We start from the raw sequence: 19,462 nt of genomic DNA on the forward strand, positions 1-19,462 counted from the left end.
CTATCCCAAAGTGCTAACCGCTAGGCTACCTGCTGGTTGCTATCCCAAAGCGCTAACCGCTAGGCTACCTGCTGGTTGCTATCCCAAAGCGCTAACCGCTAGGCTACCTGCTGGTTGCTATCCCAAAGCGCTAACCGCTAGGCTACCTGCTGGTTGTTATCCCAAAGCTCTAACCGCTAGGCTACCTGCTGGTTGCTATCCCAAAGATCTAACCGCTAGGCTACCTGCTGGTTGTTATCCCAAAGATCTAACCGCTAGGCTACCTGCTGGTTGCTAACCGCTAACCTTCTAACATGTGTCCCGACCTGTGTGTGTGTAGGTGATTGCGGTGGTGATGGACCAGTTTACTGACGTAGATATCTTCAGAGACCTTCTGGAGGCGAGCTTTAAGAGGAAGGTGTCTGTCTACATCCTGTTGGAAAGAACCGCGTTACCTCTCTTCCTGTCAATGGCTGAGAGGGCCGCCATGCACCCCGGGCACCTGAAGGTAACACACAGACACGCACGCCTGGGGCCTGGTCTAAGACTGAATATGTAAATATGTTAACGTAGATCTGTCAGGAGACTATGGGCACAGAGTGATAATGTTCAGCGGTAGTTCTGGTGCTTGGGTTTTTCACCACAGAGCGATAATGATCAGCAGTAGTTCTGGTGCTTGGGTTTTTCACCACAGAGCGATAATGAACAGCGGTAGTTCTGGTGCTTGGGTTTTTCACCACAGAGCGATAACGATCAGCGGTAGTTCTGGTGCTTGGGTTTTTCACCACAGAGCGATAACGATCAGCGGTAGTTCTGGTGCTTGGGTTTTTCACCACAGAGCGATAACGATCAGCGGTAGTTCTGGTGCTTGGGTTTTTCACCACAGAGCGGTAATGAACAGCGGTAGTTCTGGTGCTTGGGTTTTTCACCACAGAGCGATAATGATCAGCGGTAGTTCTGGTGCTTGGGTTTTTCACCACAGAGCGATAATGAACAGCAGTAGTTCTGGTGCTTGGGTTTTTCACCACAGAGCGATAATGATCAGCGGTTGTTCTGGTGCTTGGGTTTTTCACCACAGAGCGGTAATGATCAGCGGTAGTTCTGGTGCTTGGGTTTTTCACCACAGAGCGATAATGAACAGCGGTAGTTCTGGTGCTTGGGTTTTTCACCACAGAGCGATAACGATCAGCGGTAATTCTGGGCCCTGTTAAGTTCATCATTAGAACCTTTGTAGGAGCTCACTAGAGGAACGTTTTTTTGGTTTGTTCTGCAGTAGGCTTACCTCTGCCAAATCAACTGATGGCCCAAATCAGCTGATCAACTCAGCCAATTGAAACACAAACAGTAGCCTATTATGGGTTTTCACACCTTTCATTATGTGACAATGGATAGGCTAACGGGTAGCCTACAGAATGCAGCCTATTGGAATAGAATCCAATAACAAGGGGCCTATTGCAACCGTCGATGGCCACCAGATTATCGGCCAGTTGATGTCTCAGGGATGTAGCTCAGTTGATAGAGCATGGCGTTTGCAACGCCAGGGTTGTGGGTTCGATTCTCACAGGGGGTATGAAAAATAATAATGTATGCACTAACTGTAAGTCGCTCTGGATAAGAGCGTCTGCTAAATGACGTAAATGTAAATGTCTCGTTGAACCATCAATACGCGCTAAATTCACCCGCACGGTTGATTTCAATTGTGCGACCATTATTGGTCCCCCTCATTCCTGCTTCCTAAAAGATGATGTCGGTGTTACCCTTTGTCCTGCTTGCAACCAAAGTCTTTCAAGATATGTTCGCCCCTCTGGTAGGGATTGTAACCGCAACAACTTAGTCCTTTTTGAACAGACTAATGGGTATTTAGATAGAGAACAGAGAGAGAGATAGATAGAGAGAGAGAGAGAGAAACAGAGAGCTAGATAGATAGAGAGAACAGAGAGAGGGAGAGAGAGAGAGAGAGAGAGAGAGCGAGAGAGAGAGAGAGAGAGAGAGAGAGAGAGAGAGAGAGAGAGAGCAGAGAGAGAGAGACAGAGAGAGAGAGAGAGAGAGAGAGAGAGAGAGATAGATAGAGAACAGAGAGCTAGATAGATAGAGAACAGAGAGAGAGAGAGAGAGAGAGAGAGAGAGAGAGAGAGAGAGAGAGAGATAGATAGATAGAGAACAGAGAGCTAGATAGATAGAGAAAGAGAGAGAGAGAGAGAGAGAGAGAGAGAGAGAGAGAGAGAGAGAGAGACAGAGAGAGAGAGACAGAGAGAGAGAGAGAGAGAGAGAGAGATAGATAGAGAACAGAGAGCTAGATAGATAGAGAACAGAGAGAGAGAGAGAGAGAGAGAGAGAGAGAGAGAGAGAGAGAGAGAGAGAGAGAGAGAGAGAGAGAGAGAGAGAGAGAGAGAGAGACAGAGACAGAGAGAGAGAGAGAGAGGAGAGAGAGGAGAGAGAGAGAGAGAGAGAGAGAGAGAGAGAGAGAGAGAGAGAGAGAGAGACAGACGAGAGAGAGAGAGAGAGAGAGAGAGAGAGAGAGAGAGAGAGAGAGAGAGAGAGAGAGAGAGAGAGAGAGAGAGAGAGAGAGAGAGAGAGAGATAGAGGGGGTGTCTTTTATAGAGCCCCAGTGTTATTGGCTGTGTGACCCTGTGCTCCTTTCCATATGTTATCTGGCAGTTAAACAGGCTTCACCGCGTCACACCCACAGAACACACGACAGACACGTCTACCTGTTCTAGCACTGACTGCAAACCCCAGTCGTTACGGCGGCAACAACTGTCCATATTGTTATTTATTTTTGCTCATTTGCACCCCAGTATCTCTATTTGCACATCATCTCTTGCACATCTTATCATTCCAGTGTTTAATACGAAATTGTAATTATTTTGCACTATGGCCTATTTATTGCCTTACCTCCATAACTTGCTACATTCGCCACACACTGTATATATATTTTCTGTTTGTATTTTTTGACTTTATGTTTTGTTTTACCCCATATGTAACTCTGTGTTGTTGTTGTTTTTATCGCACTGCTTTGCTTTATCTTGGCCAGGTCGCAGTTGTAAATGAGAACTTGTTCTCAACTGGCTTAATCTGGTTTAAATAAAGGTTAAATAAAATAAACGGTCCTGCTTCTCACTGTCCTCTTAACACCACCACTGTCCTGTAGAGCCTGCGCCTGCGTGTGACGGGGGGAGCAGAGTTCTTCAGTAGGTCGTGTACCAGGGTGAGAGGACGGCTGGGTCACAGGTTCCTGTTCATAGATGGAGACAAGGCCGTTTCTGGATCATACAGGTACCCCCTGACCCCTAACCCCTAACCACTGACCCTTAACCCCTGACCTGATCTAATAGTTTCACTTCGACGAAATTTGCCGCGTTACAGATCGACGTCTATTTTTTGACACGTTCATTCCGCGTGGTCACAGGGTTAAAACAGAAACAACACAAAGGGTTAAGTTTAGGTATTAATTCTGAGGGCTAGAAGGGCTTTGGGGAAGGCTTAGTAATTAAAAACAACGCACTGTTTCCATCAAGTATCATCAAGTATTCTCCCGGCTTGCTAGCGCATTATGTTGGTCTAAGCAGCGTGCTTTTCATTAGTTTTCATTTTATTTGTGATCTCCCAGGAAGGCATATATGAACGTCCTCAGGACCACCCCTGACCCTTAACCCCTGTGTCTGTCTGTGTGTGTTCCTCCCTCCAGTTTCACCTGGACGGCGTCTCGTTTGGACAGACACCTGGTCACCTTGGTAACGGGCCAGGCGGTTGACTCCTTTGACCGGCTGTTCCGCGACCTCTACCTGACCTCCAGCGAGGTCGACCTCCGCGGGGTCACCATGGAGACGGAGCCGGAGCCAGAGCCCCTCCCCCAGGCCACCCCTGTCGCCCCTCTCTCTGCAGATAACGCCAGGAAGCTGTTCAGCCCTAAATACGCCCTGGTGACCAGCAACGCTAACGCTAACGCTAACGCTAACGCTAGCAGCACCAGCCCCTCCTCTCCCGGACAGAACTCCAACTCCCAGAACTCCCTGAAAACAAAGGTATCAGAATGCATTGCGCCATACTGTACCAATAATGCACCATGCTCTTTAAAGCGTCTGTAGATGTGTTTATTTACTATTTTAAAGTGTCCTCAATATTGTAATCAAATCATTTCAATCAATCTAGGGGCGTGTCCGGGAGCCAGTGGAAGCCCCGCCCCTCCACCCGGGTTTGGCCTGTCTGGAGAAGGCGTACCTGATTCCATACCTGCCCACCTGGCCCGAGCCCGACCCCTCCAGAGATGTCATCGGGTTCATCAATGTGCGGGACGCGTCACGGCCAACCCAGGTGCACCTGCAACGCTCCGAGAGGTTTGGGACGAGCCAGGCTATACGCTTCAGAAGTCCCTTTACCCTGCCCAATGAGGAGCCACTACCTGACAGGGCTGAGCCCAGACCAACCCTTACCCCTAACTCTACCCCTAACTCTACCCCTACCCATACCCCTAACTCTACCCCTAACTCTACCCCTAACTCTACCCCTAACTCTACCCCTAACTCTACCCCTAACCCTACCCCTAACTCTACCCCTAACTCTAACCCTAACTCTACCCCTAACCCTAACTCTACCCCTAACTCTACCCCTAACTCTACCCCTAACTCTACCCCTAACTCTAACCCTAACTCTACCCCTAACTCTACCCCTAACTCTAACCCTAACCCTACCCCTAACTCTAACCCTAACTCTACCCCTAACTCTACCCCTAACTCTACCCCTACCCCTACCCCTACCCCTAACTCTACCCCTAACTCTACCCCTAACTCTACCCCTAACTCTAACCCTAACCCTAACCCTAACTCTACCCCTAACTCTACCCCTAATCCTACCCCTACCCCTAACCCTAACTCTACCCCTAACTCTACCCCTACCCCTAACTCTACCCCTAACTCTACCCCTACCCCTAACCCTAACTCTACCCCTACCCCTACCCCTAACTCTACCCCTACCCCTACCCCTAACCCTACCCCTAACTCTACCCCTACCCCTAACTCTACCCCTAACTCTACCCCCTACCCACCCCTAACTCTACCCCCTAACTCTACCCCTACCCCTAACTCTACCCTCCCTAACTCTACCCCTAACCCCTAACTCTACCCCTAACTCTACCCCTAACTCTACCCCTAACTCTACCCCTAACTCTACCCCTATCCCTACCCCCTACCCCTAACTCTACCCCTACCCCTACCCCTACCCCTAACCCTACCCCTAACCCTAACTCTAACCCTAACTCTACCCCTAACTCTAACCCTAACTCTACCCCTAACTCTACCCCTAACCCTATTCCCAACCCCATCTCCCCCACTCTCCCCAGTCCCGTATGCCCCTCCCTAACCCTCCCCCCGTCCCCAAGCCCCGGACGGTGCAGTTGGTCATGAGGAGCGGTCAGGACCTATGGGGAGTGGCCAAGAAGACAGACAGTCTGGACCTAACTGGACCACAAAGAGACTGTCTGAATGGAACTGGACTGTGGATAGACTGTGAGACCGCACTGCAAACACAGAGTGACTGTGAGACCGCAGTACAACCCCAGAGTGACTGTGAGACCGCAGTACAACCCCAGAGTGACTGTGAGACCGCACTGCAACCTCAGAGTGACTGTGAGACCGCACTGCAACCTCAGAGTGACTGTGAGACCGCAGTACAACCTCAGAGTGACTGTGAGACCGCAGTACAACCTCAGAGTGACTGTGAGACCGCAGTACAACCCCAGAGTGACTGTGAGACTGCAGTACAACCTCAGAGTGACTGTGAGACCGCAGTACAACCTCAGAGTGACTGTGAGACCGCAGTACAACCCCAGAGTGACTGTGAGACCGCAGTACAACCCCAGAGTGACTGTGAGACCGCTGTACAACCTCAGAGTGACTGTGAGACCGTAGTACAACCCCAGAGTGACTGTGAGACCGCAGTACAACCCCAGAGTGACTGTGAGACCGCAGTACAACCTCAGAGTGACTGTGAGACCGCAGTACAACCCCAGAGTGACTGTGAGACCGCAGTACAACCCCAGAGTGACTGTGAGACCGCTGTACAACCTCAGAGTGACTGTGAGACCGTGAGTACAACCCCAGAGTGACTGTGAGACCGCAGTACAACCCCAGAGTGACTGTGAGACCGCAGTACAACCTCAGAGTGACTGTGAGACCGCAGTACAACCCCAGAGTGACTGTGAGACCGCAGTACAACCTCAGAGTGACTGTGAGACCGCAGTACAACCCCAGAGTGACTGTGAGACCGCACTGCAAACACAGAGTGACTGTGAGACCGCATTACAACCCCAGAGTGACTGTGAGACCGCAGTACAACCCCAGAGTGACTGTGAGACCGCAGTACAACCCCAGAGTGACTGTGAGACCGATGTACAACCTCAGAGTGACTGTGAGACTGCAGTACAACCCCAGAGTGACTGTGAGACCGCAGTACAACCCCAAAGTGACTGTGAGACCGTAGTACAACCTCAGAGTGACTGTGAGACCGCACTGCAAACCCAGAGTGACTGTGAGACCGCAGTACAACCTCAGAGTGACTGTGAGACAGCAGTACAACCCCAGAGTGACTGTGAGACCGCACTGCAAACACAGAGTGACTGTGAGACCGCATTACAACCCCAGAGTGACTGTGAGACCGCAGTACAACCCCAGAGTGACTGTGAGACCGCACTGCAAACACAGAGTGACTGTGAGACCGCATTACAACCCCAGAGTGACTGTGAGACCGCAGTACAAACCCAGAGTGACTGTGAGACCGCAGTACAACCTCAGAGTGACTGTGAGACCGTAGTACAACCTCAGAGTGACTGTGAGACCGCAGTACAACCTCAGAGTGACTGTGAGACCGCAGTACAACCTTATAGTGACTGTGAGACCGCAGTACAACCCCAGAGTGACTGTGAGACCACAGTACAACCTCAGAGTGACTGTGAGACCGTAAAAGGACCGTGTCAGCACACACACACACCTGACCTGAGTACACACACACCTGACCTGAGTACACACACACCTGACCTGAGTACACACACACCTGACCTGAGTACACACACACCTGACCTGAGTACACACACACCTGACCTGAGTACACACACACCTGACCTGAGTACACACACACCTGACCTACGTACAGCGCCACCTGTTAGTGAGGAGTCTGGTGCGTCGTCCCCGGGGCGTGACTCTAACATGTCGACAACATCAGAGGAATATTATGAGTGCAGTGACTCTGTACTGTCTGAGTCTATCTGTGATCTACTGGCCAACGAGCTTCACTGGAGACCTGACCAGAAGGAGACCATTAACACCACACACACTACACAGAATACACACTTTACTATAGATGCTACACATACTAAACATACTGCAGTTAGCGTGGAGAAAGAGGAGGCTAACAATTAGCTAGCACAACAGGCTAACCGTCGGCTAGCACCACAGGCTAACACTCAGCTAGCACAACAGGCTAACACTCCGCTAGCACAACAGGCTAACACTCAGCTAGCACAACAGGCTAACACTCAGTTAGCACAATGGGCTAACAGTCAGCTAGCACAACAGGCTAACAGTCAGCTAGCACAATATGCTAACAGTCAGCTAGCACAACAGGCTAACAGTCAGCTAGCACAATGGGCTAACAGTCAGCTAGCACAACAGGCTAACACTCAGCTAGTACAAAAAGCGAACGGTCAGCGAGCACAAGAGAAAGAGCAGTATGCTAACGATCTGCTAACACAGGAACTACAACAATGTGACAGCCAGTAAACAGTTGAGGCACAGAGGGCCAGTGAATCAGTCATCTCACTGCTGATCTCTGAGACAAACCACCAGCTGACTCTACGGAGAGAGGAGGCCAGCGATGACCTTACACTGGCTAGCAATGACCCTACACTCACTAACACTGACCATACACTGGCTAGCAATGACCCTACACTCACTAACACTGACCATACACTGGCTAGCAATGACCCTATACTCACTAACACTGACCATACACTGGCTAGCAATGACCCTACACTCACTAACACTGACCTTACACTGGCTAGCAATGACCCTATACTCACTAACACTGACCTTACACTGGCTAGCAATGACCCTATACTCACTAACACTGACCTTACACTGGGACTAGATAGTACTAGACAACCCCAACCCCACCCCACACCCAGAGAGACAGAGCTACAGTCCTGCACTGAGAGAGACAGCCCAGAGGAACAGCCTAGACCGGACCAGCTGAGACCAGCAGAACTACTCTCCTCCAGTGTGAGAGACAGCCCAGAGGAACAGCCTAGACCGGACCAGCTGAGACCAGCAGAACTACTCTCCTCCAGTGAGAGAGACAGCCCAGAGGAACAGCCTAGACCGGACCAGCTGAGACTAGCAGAACTACTCTCCTCCAGTGAGAGAGACAGCCCAGAGGAACAGCCTAGACCGGACCAGCTGAGACCAGCAGAACTACTCTCCTCCAGTGAGAGAGACAGCCCAGAGGAACAGCCTAGAGTGGACCAGCTGAGACCAGCAGAACTACTCTCCTCCAGTGAGAGAGACAGCCCAGAGGAACAGCCTAGACCGGACCAGCTGAGACCAGCAGAACTACTCTCCTCCAGTGAGAGATACAGCCCAGAGGAACAGCCTAGACCGGACCAGCTGAGACCAGCAGAACTACTCTCCTCCAGTGAGAGAGACAGCCCAGAGGAACAGCCTAGACCGGACCAGCTGAGACCAGCAGAACTACTCTCCTCCAGTGAGAGAGACAGCCCAGAGGAACAGCCTAGACCGGACCAGCTGAGACCAGCAGAACTACTCTCCTCCAGTGAGAGAGACAGCCCAGAGGAACAGCCTAGACCGGACCAGCTGAGACCAGCAGAACTACTCTCCTCCAGTGAGAGAGACAGCCCAGAGGAACAGCCTAGACCGGACCAGCTGAGACCAGCAGAACTACTCTCCTCCAGTGAGAGAGACAGCCCAGAGGAACAGCCTAGACCGGACCAGCTGAGACCAGCAGAACTACTCTCCTCCAGTGAGAGAGACAGCCCAGAGGAACAGCCTGGGACCGGACCAGCTGAGACCAGCAGAACTACTCTCCTCCAGTGAGAGAGACAGCCCAGAGGAACAGCCTAGACCGGACCAGCTGAGACCAGCAGAACTACTCTCCTCCAGTGAGAGAGACAGCCCAGAGGAACAGCCTAGACCGGACCAGCTGAGACCAGCAGAACTACTCTCCTCCAGTGAGAGAGACAGCCCAGAGGAACAGCCTAGACCGGACCAGCTGAGACCAGCAGAACTACTCTCCTCCAGTGAGAGAGACAGCCCAGAGGAACAGCCTAGACCGGACCAGCTGAGACCAGCAGAACTACTCTCCTCCAGTGAGAGAGACAGCCCAGAGGAACAGCCTAGACCGGACCAGCTGAGACCAGCAGAACTACTCTCCTCCAGTGAGAGAGACAGCCCAGAGGAACAGCCTAGACCGGACCAGCTGAGACCAGCAGAACTACTCTCCTCCAGTGAGAGAGACAGCCCAGAGGAACAGCCTAGACCGGACCAGCTGAGACCAGCAGAACTACTCTCCTCCAGTGAGAGAAACAGCCCAGAGGAACAGCCTAGAGTGGACCAGCTGAGACCAGCAGAACTACTCTCCTCCAGTGAGAGAGACAGCCCAGAGGAACAGCCTAGACCGGACCAGCTGAGACCAGCAGAACTACTCTCCTCTCTCTCTCTCTCTCCCTCTCCCCTCCTCCCCTCTTCCCCTCTCTCCCTCTCTCTCTCTCTCCCTTCCTCCCCTCTCCCTCTATTTCTATCTCTCTCCTTCCCTCTCTCCCCTCCCCCTCTCTCCCTTCCAGACCCCCAGTAGGAGGACATCAGGACGGCCGGTCTCCCCCCACCCCCACCAGGGGTCTTTTCACAGTCCCCAAATCCAGAACAAATTCAACAAAGCGTACAGTATTACATAGAGCCATTATTGCTTGGAACTCTGTTCCATCTCATATTGCTCAAATAAACAGCAAACCTGGTTTCAAAAACCAGATAAGGCAACACCTCACGGCACAACGCCTCTCCCCTATTTGACCTAGATAGTTTGTGTGTATGTATTGATATGTAGGCTACGTGTGCCTTTAAAAAAAAATGTATGTAGTTCTGTCCTTGAGCTGTTCTTGTCTATTAATGTTCTGTATTATGTCATGTTTCATGTTTTGTGTGGACCCCAGGAAGAGTAGCTGCTGCTTTTGCAACAGCTAATGGGGGATCCTAATAAAATACCAAAATACCAAATACCTATTGCCAGAGCAGCACCCTCCTTCAGAACTGACCCTCGCCCCCCCCAGGAGGAAGCCCCCCTCCCCCCTACCTGCCCTGGCACTCCGCCCCTTCTCACCCCTCTCACCTGAGGCCTGGGGGTGTGGGGATGTTCAGGGAGAGGGGAGGGGGAGAGGGGAGGGAGGGAGAGGGGAGGGGAGGGGAGGGGGGGAGGGAGGGGGAGAGGGAGGGAGGGGAGAGGGGGAGGGGGGGAGGGAGGGGATACGGTCTCTGCAGGTGGAGGTGGTGGCCCCTCCCCTCCTCTACCTCTACCCCTACCAGGGAGGAAGCAGGGAGAGGGGAGGGAGGGGATACGGTCTCTGCAGGTGGAGGTGGTGGCCCCTCCCCCCTCTACCTCTACCCCTACCAGGGAGGAAGCAGGGGGAGGGGTCACCTGGCAGACAGAGCTCCTCCTACAGCGCCTCCGGCAGCACAGGACAGGGCCAGGACACACAGCCAGAGCAACGCCCAGACCCAGACCCAACTCCTGCCCTCCCACCCCTCCTCTCATCTCCAGCTCCATTCCTCCAACCAGTCCCCCTCCTATACCCAACTCCTGCCCTACCACCTCTCCTCTCATCTCCAGCTCCATTCCTCCAACCAGTCCCCCTCCCAGCCCAACTCCTGCCCTCCCACCTCTCCTCTCATCTCCAGCTCCATTCCTCCAACCAGTCCCCCTCCCAGCCACACACACACACACGCGCGCGCGGAAGGTGTAAATTAGTCTTCCCAGAGAGCCAGGAGCCTGGTGTTTACTGGGCTATGCTGCAGTGATGCTGGAATGGACCGTTACTGGGCTATGCTGCAGTGATGCTGGAATGGACCGTTACTGGGCTATGCTGCAGTGATGCTGGAATGGACCGACTGGAGATTAAAGCTCGTTATGGTGTCTCTTGTTTTGCCTCTGGTTGTCTGATGACGTTGTAAACAATGATGCCCGTGTGTTTAGACAGGAAAGGACCTGTAGACACTGTCCTCTCCTGTAGCTGTTAAAACACAGACTGACACACTGATGACCTACATACAGGCAGAAAGACCCCTGACCTCTGACCTCTATGACACTATAGCAGGAACGACAGGAACAGGGCTGTGGGGTGGACAAGGAGCCTAAGGGGCAGGACACACACACACACACCACACACACACACACACACACACACACACACACACACACACACACACACACACACACACACACACACTACACACACACACACACACACACAGGGTTGGAGTTAAAACCTACAGGAGGGTATCTCTCCAGGAACAGGGTTGGAGCGAAAACCTACAGGAGGGTATCTCTCCAGGAACAGGGTAGGAGCGAAAACCCACAGGAGGGTATCTCTCCAGGAACAGGGCTGTGGGGTGGACAAGGAGCCTAAGGGGCAGGACCTGGAATGCTTTTCCAACAGTCTTGAAGGAGTTCCCACATATGCTGAGCACTTGTTGGCTGCTTTTCCTTCACTCTGCGGTCCGACTCATACAGAACCAGCTCAATTTGGTTGAGGTCGGGGGATGGTGGTGGTGATGGGGAAACTGGAGACTGGGTGGTTGTTTCTACATGTTCTCTATGGGCTGGCTAAACACCCCCCAATCTCCAGTTGCCCCATCACCACCACCCGCCATACTTTAGTAAAAGTATAGATACCTTAGTATAGAAAGTTACTCAAGTAAAAGTGAAAGTCACCCAGTAAAATACTACTTGAGTAAAAGTCTAAAAGTATTTGGTTTTAAATATACTTAAGTATCAAAAGTAAAAGTAGAAATCATTTAAAATTCCTTATATTGGCACAAAGCAAAGCAGATGGCACAATTTTCTTGTTTTTAAAATGTACGGACATCTAGGGGCTCCAACACTCAGACATTATTTACAAAAATTATTTATTTAAAGATTATTTTATTTAGTGAATCCGCCAGACCAGATATTTTCCTGCTAAAAAAGAGAACGGTACAGCGTACAGCATACACACAGTGTATTCAGAAAGTATTCAGACCCCTTGACCTTTTTACACATTTTGTTACATTACAGCCTTATTCTAAAATTGATTAAATTGGTTTTTTCCCCCTCATCAATCTACACACAATACCCCATAATGACAAAAGCAAAAACAGTTTTTTAGAATTTTTAGCAAATGTATTAAAAATTAACAATACGGAAATATTACATTTACATAAGTATTCAGACCCTTTACTCAGTACTTTGTTGAAGCACCTTTGGCAGCGATTACAGCCTCGAGTCTTCTTGGGTATGATGCTACAAGTTTGGCTCACCTGTATTTGTGGAGTTTCTCCCATTCTTCTCTGCAGATCCTCTCAAGCTCTGTCAGGTTGGATGGGGAGCGTTGCTGCACAGCTATTTTCAGGTCTCTCCAGAGATGTTCGATCGGGTTCAAGTCCTGGCTCTGGCTGGGCCACTGAAGGACATTCAGAGACTTGTCCCGAAGCCACTCCTGCGTTGTCTTGGCTGTGTGCTTAGGGTTGTTGTCCTGTTGGAAGGTGAACCTTCGCCCCAGTCTGAGGTCCTGAGCGCTCTGGAGCAGGTTTTCATCAAGCATCTCTCTGTACTTTGCTCCGTTCATCATTCCCTCAATCGTGACTAGTCTCCCAGTCCCTGCCGCTGAAAAACATCCCCACAACATGATGCTGCCACCACCATGCTTCACCGTAGGGATGGTGCCAGGTTTCCTCCAGACGTGACGCTTGGCATTCAGGCCAAAGAGTTCAATCTTGGTATCATCAGACCAGATAATCTTGTTTCTAATGGTCTGAGAGTCCTTTAGATGCCTTTTGGTAAACTCCAAGCAGGCTGTCATGTGCCTTTTACTGAGGAGTGGCTTCCGTCTGGCCACTCTACCATAAAGGCCTGATTGGTGGAGTACTGCAGAGATGGTTGTCCTTCTGGAAATGTCCACAGAGGAACTCTGGAGCTCTGTCAGAGTTACCATTGGGTTCTTGGTCATCTCCCTGACCGATTGCTCAGTTTGGCCAGGCAGCCAGCTCTAGGAAGAGTCTTGGTGGTTCCAAACTTCTTCCATTTAAGAATGATGGAGGCCACTGTGTTCTTGGGGACCTTCAATGCTGCAGACATTTTTTTGGTACCCTTCCCCAGATCTGTGCCTCGACACAATCCTGTCTCGGAGCTCTACGGACAATTCCTTCGACCTGAAGGCTTGGTTTTTTGCTCTGACATGCACTGCCAACTGTGGGACTGAATTTGGTTTGATTTTCAGGGGCTGCAGTTTATCAGTAATAGGAGAGCTCTGATAGGGGGTCTCACTAACCTATGTAAGAGCTCCTCCTCTCCTCTCCTCTCCTCTCCTCTCCTCTCCTCTCTCCCCTCTCCCTCCCTCCTCCTCCTCTCCCTCCCTCCCCTCCTCTCCTCTCCTCTCCTCTCCCTCCTCTCCTCTCCTCTCCTCTCCCTCTCCTCTCCTCTCCTCTCCTCTCCTCTCCTCTCCTCTCCTCTCCTCTCCTCTCCTCTCCTCTCCTCTCCTCTCCCTCTCCTCTCCTCTCCTCTCCTCTCCTCTCTCTCCTCTCTCTCTTCTCTTCTCTTCTCTTCTCTTCTCTTCTCTTCTCTTCTCTTCTCTTCTCTTCTCTTCTCTTCTCTTCTCTTCTCTTCTCTTCTCTTCTCTTCTCCTGTCCTGTCCTGTCCTGTCCTGTCCTCTCCTCTCCTCTCCTCTCCTCTCCATTAACCCCTGTATTAAAGATTGATATGGCACCTACAGCATGTACACAACACCCAGCACACTGTGTTAGTGAACTCCCACTAATTAGGGATACCAACTGCCAGTTCTCACCCTCGGCAGAGAGAACAATCGTTGGAGATAAACAAAGGGTTGTATTGTTTTGGTGATGAGGATGTTTTAGTCTATAGGCTCTTTCTCACTTCTTGCTGCTCCTTTGGGCTGGCTGAGTCAGTGTGTTTCTCTCTCTCTCTCTCTCTCTCTCTCTCTCTCTCTCTCTCTCTCTCTCTCAGTCCATATTTCACTTCATGTACCAGCTCTTTAGAGTCTAGCGAGAGAGACCGAGGCATAGCTTCCAACTTCCCCTGTTAATAGGCATACAGTATATGATATATTATGAAGGAAAGCGATGTAGTTCCTAAATGAAAAGATTGATTTGTTGAGTTACTAAGACATTTCACTCCTCTCTCTCATCATTTAGAAAATGGAACTGTTTTTTATTGGCCCCCACCGGCGTCTTAGAGCAATTTAGGCAGTTGTACAAAAAACACAGTAGTTATTATATCTAGCCTGGGTTCATTTATGGTTATAGAAAACAGCTCCACAGGAGTGGAGAAAATTTGCCTACTCAGCCAAACCAGGACGACGATAGCGGGCCGGGGAGAGTCAATTCCAGAAAAGGAGTTTAATTTTAAAAAAAATTGAATCGTCAATTTCCATTCAGGGAGCTCTCTGGAATTTTGTAAATGAATGAGAGTTGCGGTGGCGGGGGTCTGGAAATGGAGGTTAGCCCAGTGAAAATCGAACAGGGTCCTGACCTTGGGTCCTCCTTCTTCTTGCTACAGGTGATAATTCCTCTCCCTGTTCCCTGGCTGCTCTGTGCTCTGACTAGCTGGCTGGCTGAGGCTGGATGGAGGGGGGCCCTGTGGGGCCAGGTGGATGGAGGGGGGCCCTGTGGGGCCAGGTGGGTGGAGGGGGGCCCTGTGGGGTGGGTGGATGGAGGGGGCCCTGTGGGGCCAGGTGGATGGAGGGGGGCCCTGTGGGGCCAGGTGGATGGAAGGGGGGCCCTGTGGGGCCAGGTGGATGGAGGGGGGCCCTGTGGGGCCAGGTGGATGGAGGGGGGCCTGTGGGGCCAGGTGGGTGGAGGGCTGTAATAATCAACAGAAGGCTGGGGAGATTTTTTTATTGTATCTTTATTTAACTAGGCAAGTCAGTTAAGAACAAAATTCTTATTTTTCAATGACGGCCTACACCGGCCAAACCCGGACGACGCTGGGCCGATTGTGCGCCGCCCTACGGGACTCCCAATCACGGGCCGGTTGTGATACAGCCTGGAATCGAACCAGGGGGTCTGTAGAGATGCAGTGCCTTAAGACCGCTGCGCCACTCGGGAGGTTGGAACGTACAGGACCCACTGGCAGACACCAGCCCTCTCTAAGCCTGCAACTCTGCTCGGCACTGGTCGTGCTGATGGTGTGTGTAGCCTTGAGGGTGCGCTAACAAACCACTGCCAACAAAAGCCCAGGCTTTGATGTCAGCCCAGACGAAATGTCACAACGTTCACTTGACATGAAAGACAAGAAGGTGGAGAAGGTGGAGAAGCTTTTTGTGATGTCCCACAGCCTCAACCTTACACCACTGATGCCTCCCCCCAACCCCCCAACCCCCCCCCCACCCCCAACCCCCCAACCCCCCCAACCCCCCAACCCCCCCAACCACCCCAAACCCCAACCCCCAACCCCCCCACCCCAACCCCCAACCCCCAACCCCCAACCCCAACCCCCCAACCCTAACGCAACTCAATATTAGGAAGGTGTTCATAATGTTTTGTACACTCAGTGGCTGTAGTTGTGAGGTACATAATACATATACACTGAACAAAAAATATAAACGCAACATGCAACAATTTCAAAGATTTTACTGAGTTACAGTTCATATAAGGAAATCAGTCTATGGAAATAAATTCATCAGGCCCTAATCTATGGATTTCACATGACTGGGAATACAGATATGCATCTGTTGATCACAGATACCTTTTTTTTAAAAGGTAGGGGCGTGGATCAGAAAACCAGTCAGTATCTGGTGTGACCACCATTTTGCCTCACGTAGCACGACACATCTCCTTCACATAGAGTTGATCAGGCTGTTGATTGTGGCCTGTGGAATGTTGTCCCACTCCTCTTCAATGGCTGTGCGTTGTTGCTGGATATTGGCGGGAACTGGAACATGCTGTCTTACACGTCGATCCAGAGCATCCCAAACATGTTCAATGGGTGACATGTCTGGGGAGTATGCAGGCCATAGAAGAACTGGGACATTTTCAGCTTCCAGGAATTGTGTACAGATCCTTGCAACATGGGGCCGTTCATTATCATGCTGAAACATGAGGTGATGGCGGCGGATGAATGGCACGACAATGGGCCTCAGGATCTCGTCACGGTATCTCTGTGCATTCAAATTGCCATCGATAAAATGCAATTGTGTTCTAGTCCGTAGCTTATGCCTGCCCATACCATAACCCCACCACCACCATGGGGCATTCTGTTCACAACGTTGACATCAGCAAACCGCTCACCCACACAACGCCATACACGTGGTCTGCAGTTGTGAGACTTGTTGGACGTACGGCCAAATTCTCTAAAACAATGTTGGAGGCGGCTTATGGTAGAGAAATTAACATTCAATTCTCTTGCAACAGCATGCCAATTGTACGCTCCCTCAAAACTTGAGACATCTGTGGCATTGTGTTGTGGGACAAAACTGCACATTTTAGAGTGGCCTTTGATTGTCCCCAAGCACAAGGTGCACCTGCGTAATGATCATGCTGTTTAATCAGCTTCTTGATATGACACGCCTGTCAGGTGGATGGATTATCTTGGCAAAGGAGACATGCTCGCTAACATGGATGTAAACAAATGTGTGCAAAAACATTTGAGAGAAATAACATTTTTGTGTGTATTTTCTAATTAAAAAAGTTTGGGGATCTTTTATTTCAGCTCATGAAACATGGGACCAAAACTTTACATGTTGGGTTTATATTTTTGTTCAGTATATATAATGTAGTTGTGGTCATAATGTTAATGAGAGAAATGTGTCCGTTTGGACACAGACAGGACGCTTAACAATGACTCCTTATCCTGTAACACACTGGGTTATTTCCTCTGCTGTACAGCCACCTGCATTTTGAACTCACAGGAGACGAGAGCCAGAGTTCTCATATACCCTTTCCTGAGAGAGAGAGAGAGAGAGAGAGAGAGAGAGAGAGAGAGAGAGAGAGAGAGAGAGAGAGAGAGAGAGAGAGAGAGAGAGAGAGAGAGAGAGAGAGAGAGAGAGAGAGAGAGAGAGAGAGAGAGAGAGAGAGAGAGAGAGAGAGAGAGAGAGAGAGGAGCGAGAGAGAGAGAGAGAGAGAGAGAGAGGGGGAGAGAGAGAGAGAGAGAGAGAGAGAGGGGGGGAGAGAGAGGGGGAGAGAAAGAGAGGAGAGAGAGAGAGGGAGAGAAGAGAGACAGAGCGGGAGAGAGAGGGGGAGAAAGAGAGGAGAGAGGGGGGGAGAGAGGGGGAAGAAAGAGAGGAGAGAGGGAGAGAAGAGAGACAGAGAGGAGCGAGAGAGAGAGAGAGAGACAGAGTGGGGGAGAAAGAGAGGAGAGAGAGAGAGAGAGAGGGGGGAGAAAGGGAGGAGAGAGAGAGAGGGGGGAGAGAGGGGGGAGAAAGAGAGGAGAGAGAGACAGAGCGGGAGAGAGAGGGGGGAGAAAGAGAGGAGAGAGAGAGAGAGGGGGGAGAGAGAGGGGGGAGAAAGAGAGGAGAGAGAAAGAGAGAGGGGGGAGAAAGAGAGGAGAGAGAAATAGAGAGGGGGGAGAAAGAGAGGAGAGAGAGAGAGAGCGGGAGAGAGAGAGGGGGAGAGAGAGAGGGGGGAGAGAGAGGGGGGAGAAAGAGAGAGAGGGGAGAGAGTAATTGAAAGGGAGCTATATGAGTATGACCAACAGTATGTGGACACCTGCTAGTCCAACATCTCATTCCAAAATCATGGGCATTAATGTGGAGTTGGTCCCCCCTTTGCTGCCATAACAGCCTCCACTCTTCTGGGAAGGCTTTCCACTAGATGTTGGAACATTGCTGCGGGGATTTGCTTCCATTCAGCCACAAGAGCATTAGTGAGGTCGGGCACTGATGTTGGGCTCGCAGACGGCGTTCCAATTCATCCCAAAGGTGTTCGATGGGGTTAAGGTCAGGGCTCTGTGCAGGCCAGTCAAGTTCTTCCACACCGATCTCGACAAAACATTTCTGTATGGACCTCGCTTTGTGCACAGGGGAGTTCTCATGCTGAAACAGGAAAGGGCCTTCCCCAAACTGTTGCCACAAAGTTGGAAGCACAGAATCATCTAGAATGTAATTGTATGCTGTAGCGTTAAGATTTCCCTTCACTGGAACTAAGGGGCCTAGCCCGAACCATGAAAAACAGCCCCAGACCATTATTCCTCCTCCACCAAACTTTACAGTTGGCACTATGTATTCGTGCAGGTAGCGTTCTCCTGGCATCCGCCAAACCCAGATTCGTCCGTCGGACTGCCAGATGGTGAAGCGTGATTCATCCCTCCAGAGAACGCGTTTCCACTGCTCCAGAGTCCAATGGCGGCGAGCTTTACACCACTCCAACCAACGCTTGGCATTGCGCATGGTGATCTTAGGCTTGTGTGCGGCTGCTCGGCCATGGAAACCCATTTCCTGAAGCCCCAAACGAACAGTTCTTGTGCTGATGTTGCTTCCAGAGGCAGTTTGGAACTCGGTACTGAGTGTTGCAACCGAGGACAGAAGATTTTCAACACTCGGCGGTCCCGTTCTGTGAGCTTGTATTGGCCTACCATTTCGCGGCTGAGCCGTTGTTGCTCCTAGACGTTTCCACTTCACAATAACAGCACTTACAGTTGACCGGGGCAGCTCTAGCAGGACAGAAAGTTGATGAACTGACTTACATTTACATTTTAGTCACTTAGCAGACGCTCTTATCCAGAGCGACTTACAGTTTAGTGAGTGCATACATTTTTTTCATACTGGTCCCCCGTGGGAAACGAACCCACAACCATGGCGTTGCAAGCGCCATGCTCTACCAACTGAGCTACACGGAACTTGTTGGAAAGGTGGCACGTTGAAAGTCACTGAGCTCTTCAGTACGGGCCATTCTACTGCCGATGTTTGTCTATGGAGATTGCACGGCTGCGTGCTCAATTTTAAACACCTGTCAGCAACGGGAGTGGCTGAAATAGCCGAATCCACTCATTTGAAGGGGTGTCCACATACTGCTGGTCGTGTAATGTGTCATCATCATCATCACTTGGGCCGACAGTGTGGCTTGGGTTACCATGTTAGGAATGCTGTTGACGTGAGACCTGCTGCCACCTGCTGGATATCAGTGGTACTACGTCTCTGTCTAGGTCAGGTCAGGTCCACTAAGTCTGGAGATGGGGTCTGTCTCTGTCCAGGTCGAGTCCACTAAGTCTGGAGATGGGG

The sequence above is a fragment of the Coregonus clupeaformis genome, unplaced genomic scaffold, assembly GCF_020615455.1.
Source record: "Coregonus clupeaformis isolate EN_2021a unplaced genomic scaffold, ASM2061545v1 scaf2522, whole genome shotgun sequence".
In the NCBI taxonomy this organism is placed as follows: domain Eukaryota; kingdom Metazoa; phylum Chordata; class Actinopteri; order Salmoniformes; family Salmonidae; genus Coregonus; species Coregonus clupeaformis.